The sequence below is a fragment of the Zosterops lateralis genome, assembly GCF_965231275.1.
Source record: "Zosterops lateralis genome assembly, chromosome: 1".
Lineage (NCBI taxonomy): Eukaryota > Metazoa > Chordata > Aves > Passeriformes > Zosteropidae > Zosterops > Zosterops lateralis.
In genome coordinates, this window is record NC_139762.1 from 1,919,021 (window position 1) to 1,934,035 (window position 15,015).

The window sequence follows — 15,015 nt, forward strand, 5'->3', positions numbered from 1 at the left end:
AAAGGGAATTGGGAGTTGCCTCTCTTGAATATTTCCCTTTTTTTTTTTTTCCATGGGAAATGAGGAGAATTTGGGATAAAACAAATCCCAAACCCAGATTTTCCTGCTCAGCCTGACGCAATATCCAGGAGCAGGGGGGGAAAAATGGGAAATGGAAATTGGGGATATTTTATCTAAAGGGAATTGGGAGTTGCCTCTCTTGAATATTTCCCAGTTTTTTTTCCATGGGAAATGAGGAGAATTTGGGATAAAACAACCCCAAACCCAAATTTTCCTGTTCAGACCGACACCATCTCCAGGAGCAGAGGAAAAATAGGAAATGGAAAATTTGGGATATTTTATCACAAAGGGAACTGGAATCTGACCCTTCTCAATATTTTCTGAGTTTTTTCCATGGGAAATGAGGAGAACCAGGAGAAAATTTGGGATAAAAGAAACACCAAACTCAGATTTTCCTGCTCAGCCTGAAACAATATCCAGGAGCAGGAGGGGAAATGGGAAATGGAAATTTGGGATATTTTATCCCAAGGGAACCAAGAGCTGCTTCTCCTCAATATTCCCTGGGAATATTTTCCATTTCTACACGTTTTCCATGGGAAATGAGGAGAACAAGGAGAGAATTTGGGATAAAACAAACCCCAAACCCAGATTTTCCTGCTCAGCCTGAAACAATCTCCAGGAGCAGGAGGGGAAATGGAAATGGAAATTTGGGATATCTTATCCCAAGGGAACCAATGGAATTGCTTCTCCTGAATATTCCCCAGATTTTTCCATGGGAAATGAGGAGAATTTGGGATAAAACAAACCCCAAACCCAGATTTTCCTGTTCAGCCTGACACAATATCCAGGAGCAGGAGGAGAAATGGGAAATGGGGATATTTTATCCCAAAGGGAACCAAGAGTTGCCTCTCTTGAATATTCCCCAGGTTTTTTCCATGAGAAATGAGGAGAATTTGGGATAAAACAAACCCCAAACCCAGATTTTCCTGCTCAGCCTGAAACAATCTCCAGGAGCAGGAGAAAAATGGAAAATGGAAATTTGGGATATTTTATCCCAAAGGGAACCAAGAGCTGCCTCTCCTCAATATTCCCTGGGAATATTTTCCATTTCTACACGTTTTCCATGGGAAATGAGGAGAACCAGGGGAGAATTTGGGATAAAACAAACCCCAAACCCAGATTTTCCTGCTCAGCCTGAAACAATATCCAGGAGCAGGAGGGGAAAAATGGGAAATGCAAATTTGGGATATTTTATCTAAAGGGAATTGGGATCTGACCCTCCTCAATATTCTCTGAGTTTTTCCATGGGAAATGAGGAGAACCAGGAGAAAATTTGGGATAAAACAAATCCCAAACCCAGATTTTCCTGCTCAGCCTGAAACAATATCCAGGAGCAGGAGGGGAAATGGAAATGGAAATTTGGGATATCTTATCCCAAGGGAACCAATGGAATTGCTTCTCCTGAATATTCCCCAGATTTTTCCATGGGAAATGAGGAGAATTTGGGATAAAACAAACCCCAAACCCAGATTTTCCTGTTCAGCCTGACACAATATCCAGGAGCAGGAGGAGAAATGGGAAATGGGGATATTTTATCCCAAAGGGAACCAAGAGTTGCCTCTCTTGAATATTCCCCAGGTTTTTTCCATGAGAAATGAGGAGAATTTGGGATAAAACAACCCCAAATCCAGATTTTCCTGCTCATCCTGACACAATCTCCAGGAGCAGGAGAAAAATGGGAAATGGAAATTTGGGATATTTTATCCCAAAGGGAACCAAGAGCTGCCTCTCCTCAATATTCCCCAGGGTTTTTTTCCATGAGAAATGAGGAGAATTTGGCATAAAACAAACCCCAAACCCAGATTTTCCTGCTCATCCTGACACAATCTCCAGGAGCAGGAGGGGAAATGGAAAATGGAAATTTGGGATATTTTATCCCAAAGGGAACCAAGAGCTGCGTCTCCTCAATATTCCCTGGGAATATTTTCCATTTCTACACGTTTTCCATGGGAAATGAGGAGAACCAGGGGAGAATTTGGAATAAAACAACCCCAAACCCAGATTTTCCTGCTCAGCCTGAAACAATCTCCAGGAGCAGGAGGGGAAAAATGGGAAATGGAAATTTGGGATATTTTGTCTAAAGGGAATTGGGAGTTGCTTCTCCTGAATATTCTCCAGGTTTTTTTTTTTTTCCATGAAAAATGAGGAGAATTTGGGATAAAACAAACACCAAACCCAGATTTTCCTGCTCATCCTGACACAATCTCCAGGAGCAGGAGGGGAAATGGAAAATGGAAATTTGGGATATTTTATCCCAAAGGGAACCAAGAGCTGCGTCTCCTCAATATTCCCTGGGAATATTTTCCATTTCTACACGTTTTCCATGGGAAATGAGGAGAACCAGGGGAGAATTTGGAATAAAACAAACCCCAAACCCAGATCATTCTGCTCAGCCTCACACAATATCCAGGATCAGGAGAAAAATGGAAAATGGAAATTTGGGATGTTTTATCTAAAGGGAATTGGGAGTTGCCTCTCCTGAATATTTCCCTTTTTTTTTTTTTCCTATGGGAAATGAAGAGAATTTGGGATAAAACAACCCCAAATCCAGATTTTTCTGCACATCCTGACACAATATCCAGGACCAGGGGAAAAATGGAAAATGGAAATTTGGGATATTTTATCCAAAGAGCTGCCTCTCCTGAATATTCCCCAGATTTTTCCATGAGAAATGAGGAGAATTTAGGATAAAACAAACCCCAAACCCAGATTTTCCTGCTCAGCCTGAAACAATATCCAAGAATAGGAGGGGAAATGGAAAAAGGGAATTTTCCCTGGGTTGTCGCAGCCGCGGCGCTGCCGGGGCCGGTTCCTGTCCCAGTGATCCCTGAGCTCCATTAGCTGGGAATTCCTTCCTGTCCCCGGCTCGTTTCCAGACCAGAAAATGAGGGAGCAAAAAGCTTCCCTGGCCTGGCTCCATCAGCTCCAGGACATGGAGAATTCCCCAGGGAATTCCAGCCCAATCCTTGGGTATTTTATTTTTTCTCTTCAGATTCCTGCTGCCTTCCCTTTCCCTTTCCCTTTCCCCTCATATCCCAAATCCATCCGGAATATCCTTCATATCCCAAATCAATCCAAGCACATCCAGGACATCCCTCATATCCCAAATATATCTGGGATATCCCTCATATCCCAAATTAATTCAAATCCATCCAGGACATGTCTCATATCCCAAATGCATCCAGGACATCCCTCGTATCCCAAATTAATCCAAATCCATTCAGGATATCCCTCATATCCCAGATCCATGCAGAACATTCCTCATATCCCAGATTCATGCAGGACATTCCTCATATCCCAAATCAATCCAAGCACATCCAGGATATTCCTCATATCCCAAATTAATCCAAATCCATCCAGGATATTCCTCGTATCCCAGATCCATCCAGGACATCCCTCATATCCCAAATCCTTCCCAGACATCCTTCATATATAAAAAAAAAAAAAATCTAAATCCATCCAGGACATCCCTCATATCCCAAATCAGTCTGGGATATCCCTCGTATCCCAAACCCATCCAGAACATCCCTCATATCCCAAATCCATCCAGGACATCCCTCATATCCCAAATTAATCCAAATCCGTCCAGGACATTCCTCATGTCCCAATTCCATTCAGAACATCCATTGTATCCCAAATCAATCCAAATCCATCCAGGACATCCCTCATATCCCAAATCCTTGCAAAACATCCCTCATATCCCAAATCAATCCAAATCCATTCAGGATATTCCTCATATCCCAAATTAATCCAAATCCATCCAGGATATCCTTCATATCCCAAATCCATTCAGGATATTCCTCATATCCCAAAATAAATCCAAATCCTTCCAGGATATTCCTCATATCCCAAATCCATCCAGGCACATCCAGGACATTCCTCATACCCCAAATCCATCCAAATCTATCCAGGACATCCATTGTATCCCAAATCCATCCAGGACATCCCTCATATCCCAAATTAATCCAAATCCATTCAGGATATTCCTCGTATCCCAGATCCATGTAGAACATCTCTCATGTCCCAAATCCATCCAGGACATATGTCTCATATCCCAAATCCATCCAGGACATCCCTCATATCCCAAATTAATCCAAATCCATCCAGGATATTCCTCGTATCCCAGATCCATGCAGAACATTCCTCATATCCCAAATCCATCCAAATCCATTCAAGATACCCGTCGTATCCCAGATCCATCCAGGACATCCCTCATATCCCAAATCAATCCAAGCACGTCCAGGACATTCCTCATATCCCAGTTCCATTCAGGAAATCCCCCGTATCCCAAATCCATCTGGGACATCCCTCATATCCCAACTGCAATGGGCACATCCAGGACATCCCTCATATCCCAAATCTCTGGAAAGGGCAGGAAAACCTTCAGCCACAGGATTTTAGTGGCCCTGAAATCCAAATCCATCCAGGATATTCCTCATGTCCCAGATTAATCCAGGACATCCCTCATATCCCAAATACATCTGGGATATCCCTCATATCCAAAATAAATCCAAATCCATCCAGGATATTCCTCATATGCCAAATCCATTCGGGATATTCCTCATATCCCAGATTCATCCAGGACATATGTCTCATATCCCAAATCCATCCGGGACATTCCTCATATCCCAGATCCATGCAGAACATATGTCTCATATCCCAAATCCATCCAGGACATTCCTCATATCCCAAATTAATCCAAATCCATCCAGGATATTCCTCATATCCCAACTCCATCTGGGACATTCCTCATATCCCAGATTCATCCAGGACATCCCTCATAGCCCAAATCCATCAGGGACATCCCTCATATCCCAAATAAATCCAAGCACATCCAGGACATTCCTCATATCCCAAATTCATCCAAATTTATCCAGGACATTCATCGTATCCTAAATCCAGCCAGGACATCCCTCATATCCAAAAAAATCCAAATCCATCCAGGACATCCCTCATATCCCAAATCAATCCAAGCACATCGAGGACATTCCCCATATCCCAAACCATTCAGGACATCGCTCATATCCCAAATCAATCCAAGCACATCCAGGACATCCCTCGTATCCCAAATTAATCCAAATCCATCCAGGATGTTCCTCATATCCCAAACCAATGCAGAACATTCCTCATATCCCAAATCCATCCAGGACATCCCTCTTAAGGCAGGTCCATGTAGGATATTCCTCCTATCACAAATCCAGCCTGGCAGCTCCAGCATTCCCTCGTCTCCCAAATCCAGCTGATCCTCACTGGGATCCACAAATCTCCCAAATCCAACTGATCCACTCCGGAATCCACAAATCTCCCAAGTCTTGAGGATCTGCTCCTGAATTCCCTCATCTCCTCAACAAAACCGCTCAACTCCCAAATTCCCTCATCTCCAAAATCCAGATGATCCACTCTGGGATTCCCAGATCTCCCAAATCCTGCTGATCTGCTCCCAAAATCCCTCATCTCCTCAATCCAACTGCTCAACTCCCAAATTCCCTCATCTCCCAAATCCAGGTGATCTGCTCTGGGATCCCCAGATCTCCCAAATCCAACTGATCCACTCTGAAATCCACAAATCTCCCAAGCCTTGAGGATCTGCTCCTGAATTCCCTCATCTCCTCAACAAAACCGCTCAACTCCCAAATTCCCTATTTCCCAAATCAAGGTGATCTCTGGGATTCCCAGATCTCCCAAATCCTGCTGATCACCTCTGGGATCCCCAGATCTCCCAAATCATAAATCAGGAGAGGAGAAAACCCAGGAATGTTTTTTCCACAGGAGAGATTTATGGGAAGGAGAAGGAAAACCCCTGGAGAGAGAGAAAAAAAAATAAAAAATAAAAAATAAAAATCCCGGCTGTGACCCCATTGGGAGAAGGCAAATCCAACATCCAAATAAATCCATCCCTGGAGCTTGTTGCAGCGGGATATCCATGGAAATTCCTGCGGGAATTTCGACATTCCTGAGCTCCAGGAGAAATTCAGGAAAAATCCAGGCAACAAAAGGGATTAAATAATGGAATTCTGGGTTTATAAAATAATTAAATCCTGGAATTTTGGGCTTATGAAGTGATTAAATAATGGAATTCTGTTTTTTTAAAGGGAATAAATAATGGAATTATGGGTTTATAAAATAATTAAATCACAGAATTCTGGGTTTATAAAGGGATTAAATCCTGGAAATTTGGGCTTATAAAGTGATGAAATCCTGGAATTCTGGATTTATAAAATGATTAAACCCTGGAATTCTGGGTTTATAAAGTGATTAAATCTTGGAATTCTGGGTTTATAAAATAATTATATCCTGGAATTGTGGCTTTATAAAGTGACTAAATCCTGGAATTCTGGGTTTATAAATTAATGAAATCCTGGAATTCTGGGTTTATAAAATAATCAAATCCTGGAATTCTGGGTTTATAAAGTGATGAAATAATGGAATTTTGGGTTTATAAAATAATTAAATCCTGGAATTCCGGGTTTATAAAATAATCAAATCCTGGAATTCTGGGTTTATAAATGATGAAATAATGGAATTTTGGGTTTATAAAATAATTAAATCCTGGAATTCCGGGTTTATAAAGGGATTAAATAATGAAATTCTGGGTTTATGAAGTGATTAAATCATGGATTTCTTTAAAAAGTTATTAAATCCTGGAATTCTGGGTTTATAAAGTGATTAAATCCTGGAATTATTGGTTTATAAAATAATTAAATCCTGGAATTCTGGGTTTATAAAGGGAATAAATCCTGAAATTTTGGGTTTAAAAAGTGATGAAATAATGGAATTCTGGGTTTATAAAGTAATCAAATCCTGGAATTCTTTATAAAGTGATTAAATCACAGAATTTTGGGTTTATAAAGTGATTAAATCCTGAAATTCTGGGTTTATAAATTAATGAAATCCTGGAATTCTGGGTTTATAAAATGAATAAATCCTGGAATTCTGGGTTTATAAAATAATTAAATCCTGGAATTCTGGGTTTATAAATGATCAAAGCCTGGAATTCTGGATTTATAAAGTGATTAAATCCTGGAATTCTGGGTTCATAAAATAATCAAATCCTGGAATTATGGGTTTATAAAGGGATTAAATAATGGAATTCTGAGTTTATAAAATAATTAAATCCTGGAATTTTGGGTTTATAAAGGGAATAAATAATGGAATTCTGGGTTTATAAAGGGATTAAATCCTGGAATTTTGGGCTTATAAAGTGATAAAATCCTGGAATTTTTGGTTTATAAAATAATCAAATCCTGGAATTCTGAGTTTATAAAATAATTAAATCCTGGAATTCTGGGTTCATAAAATAATCAAATCCTGGAATTCTGGGTTCATAAAATAATCAAATCCTGGAATTCTGGGTTTATAAAATAATCATATCCTGGAATTCTGAGTTTATAAAGTGATGAAATAATGGAATTTTGGGTTTATAAAATAATTAAATCCTGGAATTCTGGGTTTATAAAGGGAATAAATCCTGAAATTTTGGGTTTATAAAGCAATGAAATAATGGAATTCTCTGTTTATAAAGTAAAGTAATTAAATCCTGGAATTATGGGTCTATAAAATAATTAAATCCTGGAATTTGGGGCTTATAAAGTGATTAAATAATGGAATTCTGTTTTTTTAAAGGGAATAAGTAATGGAATTATGGGTTTATAAAATAATTAAATCACAGAATTCTGGGTTTATAAAGGGATTAAATCCTGGAAATTTGGGCTTATAAAGTGATGAAATCCTGGAATTCTGGATTTATAAAATGATTAAACCCTGGAATTCTGTGTTTATAAAATGAATAAATCCTGGAATTCTGGGTTTATGAAGTGATTAAAACACAGAATTCTGGGTTTATAAAGTGATTAAATCCTGGAATTCTGGGTTTATAAATTAATGAAATCCTGGAATTCTGGATTTATAAAATGAATAAATCCTGGAATTCTGGGTTTATAAAATAATTAAATCCTGGAATTCTGGGTTTATAAATGATCAAAGCCTGGAATTCTGGATTTATAAAGTGATTAAATCCTGGAATTCTGGATTTATAAAATAATCAAATCCTGGAATTATGGGTTTATAAAGGGATTAAATAATGGAATTCTGAGTTTATAAAATAATTAAATCCTGGAATTTTGGGTTTATAAAGGGATTAAATAATGAAATTCTGGGTTTATGAAGTGATTAAATCATGGATTTCTTTAAAAAGTTATTAAATCCTGGAATTCTGGGTTTATAAAGTGATTAAATCCTGGAATTATTGGTTTATAAAATAATTAAATCCTGGAATTCTGGGTTTATAAAGGGAATAAATCCTGAAATTTTGGGTTTATAAAGTGATGAAATAATGGAATTCTGGGTTTATAAAGTAATCAAATCCTGGAATTCTTTATAAAGTGATTAAATCACAGAATTTTGGGTTTATAAAGTGATTAAATCCTGAAATTATGGAATAATCTGGATTTTAAGGGACATTTAAAGGCCACCCTGCTCTGGCCTCTCCTCAGCCTCCCCCAGGGGGTGACAGACGGGTCACCCTGGGGCCTCCTTGTCCTTATCAGGGCCCTTATCAGAGCCCTTATCAGGCTGGGGGTGCTGAGTCAGGGGAGCTGGCAGAGCCTGCATGATCCCACAGGGAGATTTTCCCTCTGATCCCATCCCCTGGCACGGCTCCAGCTCCTCCCCCTGATCCCAAAAACACCTCTGGGCACAGAAAATTGGGAATACGCAGCACAGGGGGATTGATTTTCTGCTTCAAAAGCTCCAAAATCCATGAAAAAAAATGATTAAAATTTGATTTATTGATTAAATTTGGTTTATTGGTTGTAGGGGCTTTGCCGATGGTGCTGAGGTAAAATCAGGAAAAAAAAAAAAAATAATCAGGAGGAAAAAAATAAAATAATTTCCTGAAAAATCTGCGATTCGATTTGCCCAAATCTCAAATGTGATTAAAAACCAGCCCCAAATCCACAATCCAACCCTGTGCTGCTGGTTGGGAAAATCCAAATCCAAATTCCTCTGCCTGGAATTGTCTCAGGGAGGTTTTATTGCCCAGGGCACGGCAGGAGCTGCTGGGGATCACCAGGGCTGGGAGGTGGGGATGGAAAACCGGGATCTGTCCATTGGGAGAGGCCTCTCCCTTCCCATCCAACTGGAATCTCTCCACCTCTCCTTTCTCTTTCCCATCTGACTCTCTCCATTTGGATAATTCTCTCCTTTCCCATCCAGGTTGGATCTCTCCATTGGCAGAATCCTTTTCCTTTCCATCCAACTTGGATCTCTCCACCTCTCCTTTCTCTTTCCCATCTGACTCTCTCCATTGGGAGAATCCTCTCCTTTTCCATCCAACTGAGATATCTCCATTAGGAATCGTCTTCCTTCTCCTCCAACTGAGATCTCTCCATTGGGAGAATCCTCTCCCTTCTCCTCCAGCTTGGATCTCTCCATTGAGAGAATCCTTTCCCTTCTTCTCTGACTGGGATCTCTCTGTTAGGAGAATCCTTTCCCTTCCCATCCAACACGGATCTGTCCGTCTGGAGAATTCTCTCCTTTCCCATCTGACCCTCTCCGTCTGCATAATCTGTTTCCTTCTCCTTTAACTTGGATCTCTCCATTTGGAGAATCATCTCCCTTCCCATCACCTTCTCTCCATTGGGAAAACCCTCTCCCTTCACATCCACCTTGGGATTTTCCATCTGTGAAATCCTTTCCCTTCCCAACACCCTCTCTCCATTGGGAAAATCCTTTCCCATCTGACTCTCTCACCATTTAGAGAATCCTTTCCCTTCCCATCGAGCTTTGATCTCTCCATTGGGAAAATCCTCTCCCCATCCAGCTTGGATCTCTCCATCTGGAAAATCCTTTCCCTTCTCCTCCAGATCTCTCCATGGGGAGAATTCTCTCCTTTCCCATCCGACTCTCTCCATTTGGAGAATTCTCTTCCTTCTCCTCCAACTGGGATCTCTTAATTTGGAAAATCCTCTCCTTTCCCATACAACTGGGATCTCTCCAGTAGGAGAATCCTTTCCTTTCTCATCACCATCTCTCCATTGGGAGGATCCTCTCCCTTCCCCTCCAATTTGGATCTCCCTATCTGGAGAATTCTTTCCCTTCCCATCTGATCCTCTCCATTGGGAAAATCTTTTCTTTTCCCATCCAGCTTGGATCTCTCCATCTGGAAAATCCTTTCCCTTCTCCTCCAACTTGAATCTCTCCATTGGGAGAATCCTCTCCTTTCCCATCCAACTTGGATCTCTCCATCAGGAAAATCCTCTCCCTTCCCATCATCCTCTCTCCATTGGGAGAATCCTCTCCTTTACCATCCGACTCTCTCCATTTGGAGAATTCTCTTCCTTCTCCTCCAACTGGGATCTCTCCATTGGGAGAATCCTCTCCTTTCCCATCTGACTCTCTCCATTTGGAGAATTCTCTCCCTTCCCACCCAACCTGGATTTTTTCCAGCAGGAGAATCCTCTCCCTTCCCATCGCTTTCTCTCCATGTGGAGAATCCTCTCCTTTACCATCCAACTCGGAGAATCCTTGGAGAATCCTTTCCCTTCTCCTCCAACCGGGATCTCTCCATTGGCAGAATCCTTTCCCTTCCCATCACCTTCTCTCCATTGGGAGAATCCCTTTCCTTTCCCCTCTCTCCATGTGGAGAATTCTCTCCCTTCCCATCCAGTTTGGATCTTTCCATTGGGAGAATCCTTTCCCTTCCCATCCAACTGGGATCTCTCCATTTGGAGAATCCTCTCCTTTCACATCCAACTGGGATCTCTCCAGTAGGAGAATCCTTTCTCTTGTTCTCCAACTGGGATCTCTTCACTGGGAGAATCCGCTCCGTTCCCATCTGACTCTCTCCATTTGGAGAATTCTCTCCCTTCCCCTCCAACTAGGATCTCTCCATCTGGAAAATCCTCTCCCCATCCAGCTTAGATCTCTCCATTTGGAGAATCCTCTCACTTCTCATCCAACTGGGATCTCTCTGTCTGAGAATCCTTTCCCCTCCCATTTCCCTCTCTCCATTGGGAGAATCCTCTCCTTTACCATCCGACTCTCTCCATTTGGAGAATCCTCTCCCTTCTCCTCCAGCTTGGATCTCTCCATCAGGATAATACTCTCCTTTCCTATTCGACTCTCTCCATTTGGGGAATTCTCTCCGTTCCCATCCGACTTTCTCTGTGGGGAAAATCCTCTCCCCATCCATCTTGGATCTCTCCATTGGGAGAATCCTCTCCTTCAACTTGGATCTCTCCATTGGGAGAATTGTGTCCTTTCCCATCCAACTGGGATCTCTCCGTCTGAGAATCCTTTCCCTTCCCACTACCCTCTCTCCATTTACCTCCTTTACCATCCAACTCTCTCCATTTGGAGAATTATCTCCCTCCTCCTCCAACTGGGATCTCTCCATTAAGAGGATCCTTTCCTTTCTTCTCCAACTTGGATCTCTCCATTGGGAAAATCCTTTCCTTTCCCATCCAGCTTCAATCTCTCCATTGGGAGAATCCTCTCCTTTCCCATCCAACTGGGATCTCTCAGTCTGGAGAACAGAGAATCTTTTCCCTTCTCATCACCCTCTCTCCATTTGGAGAATCCTCTCCCTTCCCATCCAACTTTCTCCATCTGGAAAATCCTTTTCCTTCCCATTGAGCTTGGATCTCTCCATGGGGAAAATCCTTTCCCTTCTCCTCCAGATCTCTCCATTGGGAGAATTCCCTCCTTTCCCATCACACTCTCTCCATTGGGAGAATCCTTTCCCTTCTCATCGCCCTCTCTCCATCTGGAGAATCCTCTTCTTTCCCATCTGACTCTCTCCACTTGGAGAATCCTCTTCTTTCCCATCTGACTCTCTCCACTGGAAAAATCCTCTCCCTTCCCCTCCAATTGGGATCTCTCAGTTGGGAAAATCTTCTCCCCATCCAGCTTGGATCTCTCCATCTGGAAAATCCTTTCCCTTCTCCTCCAGATCTCTCCATTTGGAGAATCCTCTCTCTTCCCATCCAGCTTTGATCTCTCCATTGGGAAGATCCTTTCCCGTCTGACTCTTTCCATGGAGAGAATCCTCTCCTTTCCCATCACCTTCTCTCCATCTGTAGAATCCCGTTCCTTTCCCATCACCCTCTCCCCATTTGGAGAATTCTCTCTCTGCCCATCCAACTGGGATCTCTCCATCTGAGAATCCTTTCCCTTTCCAACACACTCTCTCCATTGGTAGAATCCTCTCCTTTACCATCCGACTCTCTCCATTTGGAGAATCCTCTCCCTTTCCATCCAACTTTCTCCATCTGGAAAATCCTTTCCCTTCCCATTGAGCTTGGATCTCTCCCTGGGGAAAATCCTTTCCCTTCTCCTCCAGATCTCTCCACTGGGAGAATTCCCTCCTTTCCCATCACACTCTCTCCATTGGGAGAATCCTTTCCCTTCTCATCACCCTCTCTCCATCTGGAGGATCCTCTCCTTTCCCATCCAACTGGGATCTTTCCATCTGGAGGATCCTCTCCTGTCCCATCCAACTCTCTCCAGTAAGAGAATTCTTTCCTTTCCCATTCCACTCTCTCCATTTGGAGAATTCTTTCCCTTCTCCTCCAACTGGGATCTCTCCATCTGGAGAATCCTCTCCCATCCAACTGGGATCTCTCTATTTGGAGAATCTTTTCTCATCACCTTCTCTCCATTTGGAGAATCCCATTCCTTTCCCATCTGACTCTCTCCGTTTGGAGAATCCTCTCCTTTCCCATCCAACTGGGATCTCTCCACCAGGAGAATCCTTTCCCTTCTTCTCCAACTGGGATCTCTCCATCTGGAGAATCCTTTCCCTTCCCATCACCTTCTCTCCATTGGGAGAATCCCTTTCCTTTCCCCTCTCTCCATGTGGAGAATTCTCTCCCTTCCCATCCAGTTTGGATCTTTCCATTGGGAAAATCCTCTCCCAATCCAACTGGGATCTCTCCATCTGGAGGATCCTCTCCTTTCCCATAAACTTGGAACTCTCACTGGGAGAATTCTCTTCTTTCCCGTCACCTTCTCTCGATTTAGAGAATCCTCTCGATTCCCATCCATCTTGGATCTCTCCATTGGGAAAATCCTCTCCCAATCCAACTGGGATCTCTCCATTGGGATAATCCTCTCGATTCCCATCCAACTGAGATCTCTCCGTTGGGATAATCCTCTCCTTTCCCATCCAACTGGGATCTCTCCATTGGGATAATCCTCTCCACATCCATCTTGGATCTCTCCATTTGGAGAATCCTTTCCTTCTCCTTCAACTTTGATCTCTCCATTGGGAGAATCCTCTCCTTTCCCATCCAACTGGGATCTCTCCATTGGGATAATCCTCTCCACATCCATCTTGGATCTCTCCATTTGGAGAATCCTTTCCTTCTCCTTCAACTTTGATCTCTCCATTGGGAGAATCCTCTCCTTTCCCATCCAACTGGGATGTCTTCATCTGGAGAATTCTCTCCTTTCCCATCCAACTGGCATCTCTCCATTGGGATAATCCTCTCCACATCCATCTTGGATCTCTCCATTTGGAGAATCCTTTCCTTCTCCTTCAACTTGGATCTCTCCATTGGGAGAATCCTCTCCTTTCCCATCCAACTGGGATCTCTCCACTGGGAAAATCCTTTCCCTTCTCCTCCAACTTGGATCTTTCCATTGGGACAATCCTCTCCTTTCCCATCCAACTCTCTGCGTCGGGAGAATCTTTTCCTTTCCCATCCAGCTTGAAACTCTCAATCTGGAGAATTTTTTTCCTTTCCCCTTCAACTTGGATCTCTCCATTGGGAAAATCCCTTTCCTTCCCCTCCTAATTTGTCACGGAAACCTTTCCGCTCCCTTCGATCCACAAATTCATCCCAGTTTTGTACCAAATCCCGAAGGTTTTTATGGCCAAGGAAAAAACCACCCCGAGGCCCAGCCAGTCCTGGCCTGTCCTGCCTTATCCCAATCCCGGGTTTTTCCTGGATAAACCGTCCTGGGAAATCGGCACGTGGGAAAATCAGCCCTGGAATGGTTTGGGATGGAAAGGACTTTGAAATTGGGGTGGTTTTATGGGATTTTATGGAGTTTTATGGGATTTTTGGGGATTTTTTTTGGATTTTTTTGGATTTTATGGGATTTTTTTTAGGATTTTTTTGATTTTATGGTTTTTTTTGAGAATTTTTTTTAGGATTTTTTTGCTTTTATGGGTTTTTTGAGATTTTATGGATTTTGGGGGGATTTTTTGGGATTTTTTGGATTTTTTTTTATTTTATGGAGTTTTATAGGATTTTTTTTGGATTTTATGGGGTTTCATAGGATTTTATGGGATTTTATGGTGGTTTATGGTTTTTTTTGGGGATTTTATGGGGTTTTTTGGAATTTTATGGGATTTTATGGGATTTTATGGGGATTTTATGGTATTTTTTGAGATTTTTGGGATTTTTTTTAGTTTTATGGGGTTTTTTGGGATTTTATGGGATTTTACAGGATTTTATCGGGGTTTTTTGGATTTTATGGGATTTTTATGAAGTTTTATGGGGTTTGGGGGGATTTTTTTTGATTTTTGGGGATTTTTTGAGATTTTATGGGATTTTTGGAGATTTTTTTGGGATTTTTTTTTTATTTTGTGGGATTTTTTGGGGGTTTTTTTGGGATTTTTTTTTTATTTGATGGGATTTTATGGGATTTTTTTGGATTTTTTTTTTTTATTTTATGGGGTTTTATGGGATTTTATGGTCAGGGACAATTCCCACCATCTCAGGCTGCTCCAAACCAAATCCTTGGACACTTCCATGGATCCAGGGACAGCCACAGCTTTTCTGGGAATTCCATCCCATCCAGGAATTCTTTCCCAATATCCCCTCCACCCCTCACTTTTCCCAGTTCAAATCCATTAAAAATCCATCCAGAACCTCCCTGGAAATCCCCCCTCCACCAGCTCCCTCCCATTTTTATTTTAGGGATGATTTTCCTGCGTTTTTATTGAGC

The 15,015-nt window shown here is 41.9% G+C and overlaps 1 long non-coding RNA gene across 1 annotated transcript; it reads right to left on the minus strand.

Annotated features, from left to right (window-relative positions):
• Positions 1-9,443: 9,443 nt before the first annotated feature.
• On the minus strand, positions 9,444-11,880 carry LOC310912490. The gene is made up of 3 exons (XR_014590676.1): positions 11,219-11,880; positions 10,249-10,491; positions 9,444-9,516 (listed from the first exon to the last, which is right to left on the minus strand). It is a non-coding gene; the product is annotated as an uncharacterized lncRNA (long non-coding RNA).
• Positions 11,881-15,015: the final 3,135 nt, after the last annotated feature.